The following is a 16,272-nucleotide window of genomic DNA, read 5'->3' as shown; positions in this document are numbered from 1 at the left end:
ATGTAGATCGAAAATCTCCTTTCTATAAGCATCATAACATTTTACAGCAGGTGCATCTATCCACACTATCAGTAGTTCTTCCACCAGTAGCTGAAAATAAATCTCGATGTCATTTCCAGGTTGCTTCGGGCCTTGGATAATCATTGACATCATAATATATTTTTTCTTCATACACAACCAAGGAGCTAGGTTATATATGCATAGAAGCACCGGCCATGTGCTGTGATTGGTGCTCATATCGCCAATAAGATTCATCCCGTCAGTACACTCCCCGAGCATTATACTTCTAGGATCCTTGGAAAAGTCTTCAGACTTGTTGTCGGTTAATTCCCACTGAGCCCCATCTTTCGGGTGCCTCATATACTTATCTGCAATCCGCTCATCATGATGCCACCGCAACCTCTTTGCCTCTCTAGGGTTTGCAAACAAACACCTCAACCTTGGAATTAAAGGAAAGTACCAAACAACCTTGAACGGGATTCCTGTCTTGATCTCGTCGTCCAATTTGTACTTGTTCTTTGCTCTCCCGCGCTTGTATCGTGCATGCTTGCATCTGGGACATGCACGCAAATCTTTGTACTCGCCATGGTACAATCACTACTAGGAAAAGGGCTATAGATAGGATTGACACTAATGGCGCACCAGGGAAGTAGTGCGCCACTACTATATACTAATGGCGCACCAGTTGGTGATGCGCCATTAGTGTGGAATACACTAATGGCGCACCAAAAAATAGGTGCGCCACTAGTGATAATTTTTTTCATTTTTACATACATACTAATGGCGCATCCTAACGAAGTGCGCCATTACTAGTTATTACTAGTTCTAACTAGTAATGGCGCACTAGACAGGGAGTTTGTCAGTACTGAATTTTTTTATTCTTTTTTTTGCAAAACTACTAATGGCGCACCGCCTCACAGTGCGCCATTACTAGTTTAAACTACCAAAGGCGCACCCTGTAAAAGTGCGCCATTAGTATATATTTTTTTTACTTTTCTGCAAAATTACTAATGGCGCATCGTTGCATAGTGCGCCATTACTAGTTTAAACTAGTAATGGGCACTTTTTTTTTTACTTTTTGATATCATGAATATTTTTAAATTTGATGGGCACTTTTTGAATTCATGAATATTTTTTCAAATTTGATGATATTTTTTCATATTCCATATGAAAAAATATTGAATATTCACGAGGACACTCGATCTCGATCCCCCTCCCTCTCGATAGCTATCCCCCTCGCCAGATCCCCCTCGCCGCCGAGCACCCCCCGCACCCTCCCCCGCTCCACCGCCGCCGACGACCCACCGCACCCTCCCCCGCTCCACCGCCGCCGCCGACCCCTCGCACCCTCCCCTGCTCCACCGCCGCCGTCGATGATATTTTCAAATAACAAATTTGATGATATTTTTAAAAAAATTATTACTGTTTTTATAAAAAAATTATTACTGTTTCATATTCATATTCATTTCTAAAAAAATAATTATAAAAAATTGTAGACTACAATTGTTGTTAAATAACAATTATTATTGTTTTTATAAAAAAAATATTACTGTTTCATATTCATATTCATTTATTAAAAAAAATATACTAATGGCGCACCGGCCTGGTGGTGCGCCATTGCTATCTAAAAAAAGATTTCTAATGGCGCACCGGCGGTGGGTGCGCCATTGCTATCTAAAAAAAGATTTCTAATGGCGCACCGACGGGTGGTGCGCCATTAGTAAGCTTCCCCCTATAGCTAAGTCCTCCCTCTCCCTCGCCAGAGATCCCCTTTCGTCCCTCTCTCCCTCGCCAGACCCACGACACCGCCGCCCCGACCCCCGCCGGACTCCACCCCCGCCGCCCACGCGCCCCCGCGCCCCCACCCCGCCACCCCGCGCCCCCCCGCCCCCACCCCTGCCGCCCCGACCCTCAACGTCTTCGCCTTCCTCCTCGCCGTCAGCGCCGAGCAGCGACGCAGCACCGTATGCCCCCCGACCCTCCTCCTCCCCTTCCCCTCCTCCTCCTCCCCTTGCCCCCCGCCTGTGCTGGGGCTGACGGCCCCTTCTCTGTCTCGTAGGGCAAGGTCTCCGCACCTTTACGACACCGACGCTTCCACCGTCTAGGGCGTCTGCGCCTTCTTCCACCTCCGGCCACCGCGGCCTCACCGTCGATCCCCGCACGAGCTCGCCATCGTTTTCCTCTCGGTGAGCTGCACCGGTTCCCCTCCCCCCCTTTCTGTTAACTGAACATTGTCAGGTTTAGGTTCTGTTAAGTGAAAAAGTTTAGATTCAGAAACATTGTTGGACTGATAGGAAGTTTGTTGAACAGAGCAATCTACACCTATAATTTCTACTGTTATGCCTCTGTTGATTGTGATCTCTGCACATGTTTAATGTCTATGCTGTTGTGCGGCTGTTATGTGTGTCTATGTCGGTGAGCTTGTGTTATGCACTTCTGCGTTTTGATGTCCCCCCTTACCTTAGTTTTTTCATCTCACTGGTCCTTTTCATTGTATTGGTCCTTTTCATTTTTGTCAAAGAGGCCCCGAGTTCTCTCTTAACTTGTGTGGTGATTGTCTTGGTCCTTTTCATTTTTGTCATGGCATTCTTGAGGTGCTGATGTGTCTGAGGGCATGAACCATGATCAAGTTGAGTTCAGATTTCATTAGATTAGATGGATTGTCATGCCTTGTGTCCTGATAGTTGGATATTTGAGTAGTATTGTCAACAGTAATAACTTTTACATGTTTGCATTGCTTCCAAGAGTAACAGCATGTGCTTATGACACCTTTAGGAGATCTACTCATCTCTAATCATGCTACTCAAGGATAGGAACCGTAGGCATCTCTATATATTTTTTTAGTGTCCTTTATTGGTGGTTCTATGATGTAGTCCAGATGAAACCAATTGCATGCATTGAGAAATAGAGTAGTAAAATAGGACTTGACGTGGTTTTCCACTTAGCTATCTGAATTGAGAAAAAACATAGCTTTTACGGTCTCTGAGGCAAAACTTGCTACTCCATATACAACTAATACTACTACTAGACAAGATACTACTCCATATACTACTAATACTACTACTGTATTTCATTTCAAAGTTCAAAATGCTGGTACTGAGATTTTCATTTCCAATGAGTGATGTTTTTCCTAGCAGTAGAAAAACATAGCAACTTCTCTGTTTTTATAAAGTTGTTCTTATATGGGTGAAACTTCACTTGTTTTTAGGCTAGTGTAGGGTGTTGCTTCTTCTGTATGGGCCAACTATGTCACAAATAAATTGTTCCTTCTTCTGTATTTGACAAGTAATGACTTTTAAAGATGATGATCATCTTGCTAGTTTGCTGGGTTTTGTCTCCGACCATCGTGTCGTGATGAATTTGCAGGTACCTCGAGAGGCCCTTGAGTTTGCCGGAATGTCAATTAACTTCTATTCCGGCAAATTTGGGTACTCCATATGTCCTATTTTTAGCAAAGGCCATGCCGAAATTTTCCGTGAATTTTAGCATGACTTTGTTAAAAATAGGACATATGGGGTACTTGCGACTAATGCATGCATCGGCGTCGACAAAACCTAAATGATGAAAGCTTAGGCTTTTAGGGTGCCTCGACGTCGACAAACCCTAAATGATAAAACCTTGGCTTTTAGGGTGCCTCGTTGTCGATAAGAACCTAAATGATGAAAGCTTAGGCTTTTAGGGTGCCTCAGCGTCGACAAACCCTAAATGATAAAAGCTTAGCTTTTAGGATGCCTCGGTGTCGACAAACCCTAAATGATGTAGTTTTGAATTATGAACGTAGGATATGTCATCATCATCATCAGACGACGATAGTCTCCCGGCGGAGTGCAACTGGTGCCACGACAATCGAGGTCTGTGCGACATGCCTCACTTGGACGATGATCGGCGCTTCAGCATTAAGCTCGAGGAGACCTTCGAAGTTGAAACGGTACACAACGACGACAAGTGTTATTTTCATAATTAAGCATGACTTCAACTATTTCAACGTGTAATTTTCATCTTTTACAATTCGAGTATAGCTTATCCCATGCCATGCAAGACGCTATGTCTTGGAGAGGATGGATTTTGAAGACCATGAAATTTCTGAAACAAAGAAAATTCACCTAAGGACTCATCACGATGTGGACTTTGAAGTAAATCTATATAATTCTGAGAGCGTAACCTATTTTGGTTGCAAAAATTGGGAAGCATTTTGCAAGATGTATGGTTTTGATGAGGGTATGCTTATCACCATGGATCTTGGTAATCCTGACATCAACCAAGACAATATGGACATTTGGGTCCTTGTTGATATGCCTCCAGTTCTACCGCTATGTGAGTTTCTCAAACATAGTTATTAGCTAATTTATATTGTTTATTTCAAAATAGTTGACAGCTTATTTCCATTGACAGCTTATTTTTATTGTTCAAAGAATGTGCTGGAGATGGTAGACAAAACCCACTACACCGATGGCTCCGAATTAACAACTTATAAGGAGAAAAATCATCTGGTCGGATTTTGTACTGACATTGAGAATTACACTATCCACAATCAAACTCCTCAACATTATGGTAAATACGTGCCACTAGTGCATGTGTTCAACTACGGTAACTACCAGGGTATACCCTGGTAAGATTTTTACTATTACGACATCCGTGCATCTTTTGCATACTTCTAAAACTAGTACATCATTGCTAACTATGAAGTTATTACTATGTTTTTCAACAGATAATCCCAGAGAATTGTGTGCCTCATATGATGTATCAGAAAGGTAGTGTTAATGTTTTGAACATACACCCAGGTTGTCCTACGAATCTCAACTGTCCATACGAGATTTCTAAAAGAAGTGGAGACATGAAAATCAAAGGATGGAAAAAATGTATGGACATTCGTAAGGAGCTTCTTGGAAGCAAAAGGAAGCGAAGCGCAAGAATTGGAGACAGGATGTTCTCCATTCTCCATAATGGAGAGTCATGGTCTATATTGTTTTATGCTATTTTAGCTTAAATAGGGTATTTAGGTCCTGCCTAATACTGATGATCATGTGCTAAGAACAATTAAGTAGGGTTGGTTCGATGACTATCAAGATGATGATCGTATGACTTGTTATGAATAACGAGTAGAAGTTGTATGATGATGATTAGTAGGACTTCTTAGGATTAGTATTACTTCCGACAAACTCGATACTCGCGGTCTCGAGACTTGTAATGTTTTATCTTTGTTCGGTCTTTTGAATTCGGAGACTAATATGATGAATTGTATTCGGAGACTAATCTTCTATTGTATTCGATGAATCTGATGTTGCTGTGTGCTACTGTCTATATTCAGTCAAATAATATATTTTGTAACCTGTGCAAAAACCAGAAAAGTAAAAAAACCCTAATATTCATACTAATGGCGCATCACTATAGAGTGCACCATTAGTATGCCAAGTATACTAATGGCGCACCCATCCGCAATGCGCCATTAGTGTGCCAAAGCACATGGTTAAATATGGCCCTGGGAGGCATACTAATGGCGCATGGTGTTATATACTAATGGCGCATTGGGTGGTGCGCCATTAGTATACCAGATACTAATGGCGCACCTGTGATGCGCCATTAGTAATAAATACTAGTGGCGTGATACTAATGGCGCACCAGTGATGCGCCATTAGTAGGCAAAACTGGTGCGCCATTAGTAGGCCTTTTCCTAGTAGTGAATATACAATCATACACACAAGCATGTATCTTTTGTACTTCAAGTTCCAATGGGCAAAAAAAATTCTTCGCTTCATTCGTGCTTTTGGGGAGCACATTATCTTCTGGAATATATTTTTGAAAAGACCTAACATCTTTGTGAAGCCCTTGTTTGATAGACCGTTTGCTGCTTTAAGTATGAGAAGCGCCAGGGTGGCACTCAACCTGGAATATTTCCTTTTGCAACCTGGATACAATTCTTTCTTGGAGTATGCATAATGGTTGGCAGATCCTTCTACCCAATAATATCCTTTTTTGGGCCCTCGAAATCTACAATCGTAGTAGCAAAATCTGGCATATCAAGATCGTCGTCATCTGCGTTGATGTCTTGGTTTTCCAGTGGGCATTATGGCTTTCCGGTGTTCCATTGGTAGCTTGACGCTTCTGCCCCAATGTTAGATTCAACGTCCATGCATGTGACACTGATCGGGGTTTGGCATCTCGCATCCCTAGGTATCTCCATCCATGACCTCCTCTTCACCATGTCTGGTCCAACGTGTATATCCATGCATGAATCCCCCATAGACTAAGTGCCACTGGACATCTCCAACTTCATGTGACTCTGTATTGGCACAATCCGTACATGGACACATGATGTAATCCGCATCACCAATTCACCTCTTTATACTTTTAGCCAAATTCATGAACTCTATCATGCCACTGATAAATTCTGCGGTTGTCTGATTCTTCATCCATCGAGATCGTTCCATCTGCACCACACGAATGGTAATTAAAAACAAAACAACAACATTAATACACGGATTAACTATTGCCCAAAGATGCGTGCATAAATCACAAGGTTTCATTTTCATAATTACTGAGGGAGCTCCATATTGTTATCCAGACGTGCAATGAAAAAAATTAATGGCCAGTCAATTTACACATAGAGTACTAGTACAACACTACCCTTAGGAATTGAATACCTTAATTAAGACACTCACGAAAAGAATACCTTAATTAATTAGCCGCGCGGTGACCTCCACCCAGCAGACAAAGAAGCATGATGTGGCAGCATGTCGAGATAGCAGGGCCGAGGAGCAAAGCTTAGTGCGGCTGCCACCTGAAGTTCGACCTCCACTATCTCGCCGTCGACCGCGATGGACGTGCTCGAATCACGCCGCCGCTGACCTCGATGGTTGAGCTCCTCTTATATCCCACCGCAGACCGAGGATTGGCCTCCTATGATTCCACCATCGCCCACCGACCAAGGATTGACCTCTTCTCCGGTAGCCACTGCCTAGGCTGCCGCCGCCATCTCTATATGCAGAGTGGCTGTTTTTTACGGATATCTGTAGAGCGGTTGTTTACATGGTATCACTGTAACTCAATTATATGTACGGGGTAGTACATCACATACGGTTATGTAATGGCAACCGTGTCTCACCTACGTTGTCTTCTCACATGGTTTGGTGCGGAAATCATGTGTGACGTTGTAATACCTAACACAAGCGACATGTATAAACAGTGTGCCGTATACAACATATAGTGCCATAAGTAGTTCCCGACCGTTAGCTTATCCCAACAGTTTCCTCATTTCCCCCAAATCCCTACATAGCTCCATATTCCTTCGCATGGCGCTAACATTGGGGGAATGAGGACGCGTGGTGCTGATGATTTCGGTGCGGCTGCTCCTGCCCGTATCGCCTGCACGATAGCGGTCGCCGCCGAGCACTTGCCTAAGGTCATCAGAAGGCAGGTGTACTACGGATCTGAATCGTCTTGTCAGGTTCCAATCTATCCTGATCTTTTTTAGCATGTCCAAAGTAGCTCCTTGCCGAATCCGTCCTGAATGAACCCCCCCAGGAAAGCAATCTGCCGCCAGATCCAGAGCATGACTCCAGACTCCTGCAACATGAGTTTTACTCTGAGTTTTGCGCCACCGAGAAGTACCAAAAGCTGAGTTATGTGCATGGGCACACTCCGCTCGTCGTGTATGCATGGAGGGATTCGACATTGGCAGGCGGTTTCTCAGTTGCCCCATAGAGGTTAGTGCTAAGTTCATCATTTTACTTGAGTTAATGCCACCACTCATCCTGAATACTATTTAACATTGGCAGGGATATGAGGCTTGTGCCTTTGTTAATTGGCTGGATATAAAGAATGGCATGGCAGGGCTCGGAGTGTTATCACCAAGCTCGCAGAAGATAACGTAATGCTGAAGAAGAAACTGGCTGATCTGGAATGTACAATCAGTACGATGAAGCAAGAAAGAATCGATCACAAGCAATGGATGAAAGCAAGAGACAAGAAGGAACTAGCATGTGTAGTTGTGGTTGTTGCATTAGCCATGCTCTATGCGGTGTTTGCAATGATGATTAGGGATTTTGTTTGACAGTATTGCTAAAGCACATCTAGATGTGCTCTAAGTAATGCACATCTAGGTCCTATGACATTGATGTTACATGAAGATTCGTGCAGATATTTTCCTTTGCCTTTTTTTCTTTTCCTTTGTAGTTTATTTATTACTGGCTTTATCAATAAGAAGATATCAATGTATTGCTTGTCTATTGTCCTACTCCATTCATACCGGTACCGGTGCATAATCCCAGAACTCATTCCTTGTTTTCTCCTGAAAAAAGAAACTAGCCAAATAGCCAATAGGAATCCTGCGCAACCCCAGGAATTTGGAGCGACTGGGTACAAATAATTGCGGTTGATTATATCAGCAGTTAGATAATACGTCAACCCCCGCTTCAATTGGCATTTCCTCTTCTCTACATACCCCCTTAAGTTTCCACCATCTTCATCGTCCCCCGTAGGCCGCGCTACACACTGGCACACACTCTACAGCCATGTCGAGCGATAGCGAGAACGACAGCTCGGCCAGCAGTCTGGCGCCCGATGATAGGTCAACATTGGAATCATCCTGCTCGTCTTCCATGAGTCTAGCGTCAGGCCCAGACCTCAATTATATCCGGATTATGGATGGGACGCCGCCTCTGGAGTTGTCAGATGACAACCAGACGGACGAGGAGCCGTTGGAGGACGAAGAAGAGGACGACGACGATGATGAGCAGGAATGGTCGAACGAGGAGGACGGCGATGACGACAACAATGGCGATGACGATGAAAAGCCAATGGTCAGTGGTAAGAAGCGTCCTCGCCAAGACGATGGCGCGGGGCCATCCGACAATGACAACAAGAAGAAGGGCTAAATTAAGCAGACTGTTTATATCTCTGTTTCCGTCCGCTCATATTAATTTGTTATCTTTGTTTATCCTGTCAATCTCATCGCAGACGGTTAGAAATACATATTCGACATAGATCTTCTACATTATCACCCACATGTTGGTTTTTTGAACTGTGTGCCCTGACGAGCACACAATTCACAAAAGAAGACCGTATGAGCTGTCTATAATGACCACACACAATTCTGATTAACGACCTGTTTGCCGGGTATCACACACATCTTGTTACGCCGAATCGTTTGTGTTCACCCGATCATCGCAAACGGTTCATCGGAGTGAACTGTATGTCGTATATCGCACACACCTTGATTTGGTACCCGTTTCTGTTGTTCTATCTCATCGCAAACAGTTCATATAGATCGACCGTATGCCCAGCATCGCGCACGCAACTAAAATCTGAACCATGTTTGATGTATCATTCATCTCAAACATTTTGTGTCTTTTTTGATGGTTTTTACATCACTGTTTGCTTTTAATGCATCGCAGACAATTTCGTCAAAGGGTCTCTGATCGTAGTGTCGCATTAGCAGCATCCTGCAGTAGTGTAGTATCTCTACTTGGGGCAGAATTTTGGCTAGCAAGGGATAGAAAGCAAGCTCAACATGTTGGAGGATTCAGGACATTATAACTTATATTCGGATATAAGGAAACATAACACATGCCGTTGCCTTCCTTGTCTAACATCAACTTATTAGCATATAATATTTTAATGAGTGCTCACAATCATAAAGGGTGTCCAGCATAGTATATTTATATGTGAAACCCCTCTTTCCTTATTACTCCTTATTAATTGCAACAATGACCAATACTATGTTTGTCGATCTTTGATACGTCTCCAACGTATCTATAATTTTTGATTGCTCCATGCTATATTATTTACTGTTTTGAATGTTTATGGGCTTTATTATACACTTTTATATCATTTTTGGGACTAACCTATTAACCTAGAGCCTAGTGCCAGTTTCTGTTTTTACCTTATTTTAGGGTTTCGAAGAAAAGGAAAACCAAACGGAGTCCAATTGACCTACAACTTCACGGAACTCATTTTTGGAAGGAAAGAAGCCCAGAATACTTGGAGTGCATGTCGGGGGATCTGCGAGGAGGTCACGAGGCAGGGCGGCGCGCCCTCCACCCTCGTGAGCCCCTCGTGCCCCCCTTGACGTACTTCTTCGACCTATATATCTCCATATACCCTAAAAACATCCGTGGGCACAATAGATCGGGAGTTCCGCCGTCGGAAGCCTCTGTAGCCACCGAAAGCCAATCTAGACCCGTTCCAGCACCCTTCCGGAGGGGGAATCCTTCTCCGGTGGCCATCTTCATCATCCCGGTGCTCTCCATGACGAGGAGGGAGTAGTTCTCCCTCGGGGCTGAGGGTATGTACCAGTAGCTATGTGTTTGATCTCTCGCTCTCTCTCTCGTGTTCTTGAGGTGGTACAATCTTGATGTATCGCGAGCTTTGCTACTATATGTGGATCCTATGATGTTTTCTCCCTCCTCTACTCTCTTGTAATGAATTGAGTTTCCCCTTTGAAGTTATCTTATCGGATTCAGTCTTTAAAGATTTGAGAACACTTGATGTATGTATTGCCGTGCATATCTGTGGTGACAATGGGATACCACGTGATTCACTTGATGTATGTTTTGGTGATCAACTTGCGGGTTTCGCCCATGAACCTATGCATAGGGTTGGGACACGTTTTCGTCGTGATTCTCCGGTAGAAACTTTGGGGCACTCTTTGAGGTTCTATGTGTTGGTTGAATAGATGAATCTGAGATTGTGTGACGCATATCGTATAATCATACCCATGGATACTTGAGGTGACATTGGAGTATCTAGGTGACATTAGGGTTTTGGTTGATTTGTGTCTTAAGGTGTTATTCTAGTACGAACTCTAGGGCTGTTTGTGACACTTATAGGAATAGCCCAACGGATTGATTGGAAAGAATAACTTTGAGGTGGTTTCTACCCTACCATAATCTCTTCGTTCGTTCTCCGCTATTAGTGACTTTGGAGCGACTCTTTGTTGCATGTTGAGGGATATTTATGTGATCAAATTATGTTAGTATTGTTGAGGGAACTTACACTAGTGAAAGTATGAACCCTAGGCCTTGTTTCAACACATTGCAATACCGTTTACGCTCACTTTTATCATTAGTTACCTTGCTGTTTTTATAATTTCAGATTACAAATACCTTTATCTACCATCCATATACCACTTGTTTCACCATCTCTTCGCCGAACTAGTGCACCTATACAATTTACCATTGTATTGGGTGTGTTGGGGACACAAGAGATTCTTTGTTATTTGGTTGTAGGGTTGCTTGAGAGAGACCATCTTCATCCTACGCCTCCTACGGATTGATAAATCTTAGGTCATCCACTTTAGGGAAATTTGCTACTGTCCTACAAACCTCTGCACTTGGAGGCCCAACAACGTCTACAAGAAGAAGGTTGTGTAGTAGACACCAAGCTCTTTTCTAGCGCCGTTGCCGGGGAGGTTAGTGCTTGAAGGTATATATTTAGATCTTGCAATCAAGTCTTTTAGTTTCTTGTTTTATCACTAGTTTAGTTTATAAAATAAAATTACAAAAAAATTGAATTAAGTTTGCCTCATACGCTTCATCTTTTTAATATCTTTCGTGAGTATGATGGAAAGGAAAATTGTGCCAAAGTGTTAGAATAAGAATGCATTAAAATGTTTGGCCCTAAATATTTGAATGATGAGCATGATTGCAATGTTGTTAATATGAATTCCTTGAATATCCATGATGCTAATGATATGCAAAGCCACAAGCTTGGGGAAGCTATGTTTGATGAAGACGATATTTTTTGTCCCCCAAGTTTTGATGAGAAAATTTATTATGATGAAAGCATGCCTCCTATTTATGATGATTATATTGATGAAAGTGGATTTGGAGAGGTCATGACTTTATTTTGTGATGAATCCACTATTCTGGAAGAGGTTCCAATTGATTATGAGAACAAAGTTGCTATCTATGATGATTATTGTGATGACTTGTATGCTATAAATAATAATGATATCCATGAAACTTGTCATCATGATTTTAGTTTTCAATTGGATTATGCCTCACATGATAATTATTTTGATTAGTTTGCTCCCACTATTATAAATGAGAAGAATTTTGTTTGTGTGGAGAGTAATAAAATTTCTATGCTTGTAGATCATGAAAAGAATGCTTTAGGTGCTGGTTATATTGTTGAATTCATTCATGATTCTACTGAAAATTATTATGAGGGAGGAACATATGCTTGTAGGAATTGCAATAATATCAAGTTTCCTCTCTATGTGCTTAAAGTTTTGAAGTTATGCTTGTTTTACCTTCCTATGCAAGTTGATTCTTGTTCCCACAAGTTGTTTGCTCACAAAATCCCTATGCATAGGAAGTGGGTTAGACTTAAATGTTCTAGTCGCATTCTTCAAGATGCTCTCTTTATGTTTCAATTCTTATCCTTTATGTGAGCATCATTGAAATCATCATGCCTAGCTAGGGGCGTTAAACGATAGCGCTTGTTGGGAGGCAACCCAACTTTTTTTTTGTTCCTGTTTAGTAATAAATAATTCATCTATCCTCTGTTTATATGTGATTTCATGCTTTTTATTAGTGTTTGTGCCAAGTAGAACCTTTGGGAAGACTTGGGGAAAGTCTTGTTGATCATGCTGTAAAAAACAGAAACTTTAGCGCTCACGAGAATTGCTGCCATTTTTATTTGGAAAGTGATATTTAGTTAATTCTTTTTGAAGATGATTAATAGATAAATTCCTCAGGTCCATAAACTTATTTGAGAATTTTATGAGTTCCATAAGTATACGTTTGATCCAGATTACTACAGACTGTTCTGTTTTTGACAGATTCTGTTTTTCATGTGTTGTTTACTTATTTTGATGAATCTATGGCTAGTAAAATAGTTTATAAACCATAGAGAATTTGGAATAAAGTAGGTTTAACACCAATATAAATAAATAATGAGTTCATTACAGTACCTTGAAGTAGTGTTTTGTTTTCTTTCGCTAACGGAGCTTACGAGTTTTCTGTTAAGTTTTGTGTTGTGAAGTTTTCAGGTTTTGGGTAAGGATTCGATGGACTATGGAATAAGGAGTGGCAAGAGCCTAAGCTTGGGGATGCCCAAGTCACCCCAAGGTAATATTAAAGGATATCCAAGAGCCTAAGCTTGGGGATGCCCCGGAAGGCATCCCCTCTTTCGTCTTCGTTCATCGGTAACTTTACTTGGAGCTATATTTTTATTCACCACATGATATGTGTTTTGCTTGGAGCGTCAATTTATTTTGTTAAGATTTGCTTGCTGTTATTTATAACAATGTTTTTCATCTTTTATTTCAATAAAAGTGGCATTAATAGCCTTTACTATGCCTATTTTAGAAGTCTTCATGTTGCTGTTTGAAAACAGAAAGTTTACCGCTGTTGCAATAATTCCCTAAAAAAGTAAGAATGTGATAAAATGTTGAAACCTTTTTGATATTAATATATGATAAATTTACTACAGTGTGAATTTTCTTTCATAATTTTTGGAGCTATGGAAGTATGGATGTTGCAGCATTCTTTACAGACTATCCTGTTTAGGCAGATTGCTGTTATGTTTGCATTGTTTGCATATGTTTGCTTCTTTAATAATTCTATTTGAGGATAGGACTATTAAATATGCAGAGGCATTTAGTATGCAATGTTGAATAATAATTTTAGTGATTTTCTACAGTAGAGTATGATAAAGTTTTGGCAATGGTTTATACTAACTTATCTCATGAGTCTTTGTTGAGTTTTGTGTGGATGAAGCTTTTGAGATTTAGGGAGACCTTGATATGAGAGGAATTAAGGAGACACAAAAGCTCAAGCTTGGGGATGCCAAGGCACCCCAATATAATATTTCAATAAGTCTCAAGCATCTAAGCTTGGGGATGCCCCGGTTGGCATCCCACCTTTCTTCTTCAACAATTATCGGTTAGTTTCGGTTGATCCTAAGTTTTTGCTTATTCACATGATGTTTGCCATTCTTAGAATGTCATTTTATTTTGCTTTGCTTTCTGTTTGAATAGAATACCAAGATCTGAAATTATTAAATGTTAGCGAGTCTTCACATAGTTGCATAATTATCCGACTACTCATTGATCTTCACTTATATCTTTCGGAGTAGTTTGTCATTTGCTCTAATGCTTCACTTATATATTTTAGAGCATGGTGGTAGTTTTATTTTGAAGAAATAGATGAACTCTCATGCTTCACTTAGATTATTTTTGAGAGTCCTAAATAGCATGGTAATTTGCTTAAAATCCTAATATGCTAGGTATTCAAGAATAATAAAACTTTCTTATGAGTGTTTTGAATACTAAGAGAAGTTTGATGCTTGATGATTGTTTTGAGATATGGGGGTAATAATATCAAAGTCATGCTAGTTGAGTAGTTGTGAAATTGAGAAATGCTTGTGCTGAAGTTTGCAAGTCCCGTAGCATGCACGTATGGTAAACATTGTGTAACAAATTTGAAACATGAGGTGTTATTTGATTGTCCTCCTTATGAGTGGCGGTCGGGGACGAGCGATGGTCTTTTCCTACCAATCTATCCCCCTAGGAGCATGCGCGTAGTGCCGAGGTTTTTGATGACTTGTAGATTTTTGCAATAAGTATGTGAGTTCTTTATGACTAATGTTGAGTCCATGGAGCACTCTCACCCTTCCATCCTTGCTAGCCTCTTCGGTACCGTGCATTGCCCTTTCTCACATTGAGAGTTGGCGCAAACCTCGTTGGTGCATCCAAACCCCATGATGTGATATGCTCTATTGCACATAAACCTCCTTATATCTTCCTCAAAACAGCCACCATACCTACCTATTATGGCATTTCCATAGCCATTCCGAGATATATTGCCCTGCAACTTTCCATCATTCCGTTCATCATGACACATTCATCATTGTCATATTGCTTGGCATGAGCATGTAGTTGACATAGTATTTGTGGCAAAGCCACCGTTCATAATTCTTTCATACATGTCACTCATGAGTCATTGCATATCCCGATACACCGCCGGAGGCATTCATATAGAGTCATACTTTGTTCTACTATCGAGTTGTAATCATTGAGTTGTAAATAAATAGAAGTGTGATGATCATCATTTTCTAGAGAATTGCCCCAAGTGAGGAATTAAAAAAAAAGAGAAAGGCCATAAAAAAGAGAAGGCCCAAAAAAATGAGAGAAAAAGAGAGAAGGGACAATGTTACTATCATTTTACCACACTTGTGCTTCAAAGTAGCACCATGATCTTCATAGTAGAGAGTCTCTCATGTTATCACTTTCATATACTAGTGGGAATTTTTCATTATAGAACTTGGCTTGTATATTCCAACAATGGGCCTCCTCAAGTGCCCTAGGTCTTCGTGAGCAAGCAAGTTGGATGCACACCCACTAGTTTCTTTTGTTGAGCTTTCATACATTTATAGCTCTAGTGCATCAGTTGCATGGCAATCCCTAGTCCTTGCATTAACATCAATCGGTGGGCATCTCCATAGCCCATTGATTAGCCTCGTTGATGTGAGACTTCCTCCTTTTTTTCTTATCCACATAACCCCCCTCATTATATTCTATTCCACCCATAGTGCTATATCCATGGCTCGCGCTCTTATATTGCGTGAAAGTTTATAGGTTTGAGATTACTGAAGTATGAAACAATTGCTTGGCTTGTCATCGGGGTTGTGCATGATGAGAGCATTCTTGTGTGAGGAAAATGAAACATGACTAAACTATATGATTTTGTAGGAATGAACTTTCTTTGGCCATGTTATTTTGAGAAGACATAATTGCTTAGTTAGTATGCTTGAAGTATTATCATTTTTATGTCAATATGAACTTTTGTCTTTAATCTTTCGGATCTGAATATTCATACCACAGTTAAGAAGAATTGCATGCCAACTAGCATTCCGCGTCAAAAATTCTGTTTTTATCATTTACCTACTCGAGGAGGAGCATGAATTAAGCTTGGGGATGCTGAGACGTCTCCAACGTATCTATAATTTTTGATTGCTCCATGCTATATTATTTACTGTTTTGAATGCTTATGGGCTTTATTATACACTTTTATATCATTTTGACTAACCTATTAACCCAGAGCCCTGTGCCAGTTTTTGTTTTTTTGCCTGTTTTAGGGTTTCGAAGAAAAGGAAAATCAAACGGAGTCCAATTGACCTGAAACTTCACGGAACTCATTTTTGGAAGGAAAGAAGCCCAGAAGACTTGGAGTGCACGTTGGGGGATCTGCGAGGAGGTCACGAGGTAGGGGCGCGCGCACCCCCCTGGGCACGCCCTCCACTCTCGTGAGCCCCTCGTGGCCCCCTGAC

The sequence above is a fragment of the Triticum aestivum genome, chromosome 6A, assembly GCF_018294505.1.
Source record: "Triticum aestivum cultivar Chinese Spring chromosome 6A, IWGSC CS RefSeq v2.1, whole genome shotgun sequence".
Taxonomy (NCBI): domain Eukaryota; kingdom Viridiplantae; phylum Streptophyta; class Magnoliopsida; order Poales; family Poaceae; genus Triticum; species Triticum aestivum.
Note: the sequence above shows the minus strand (reverse complement) of the source record.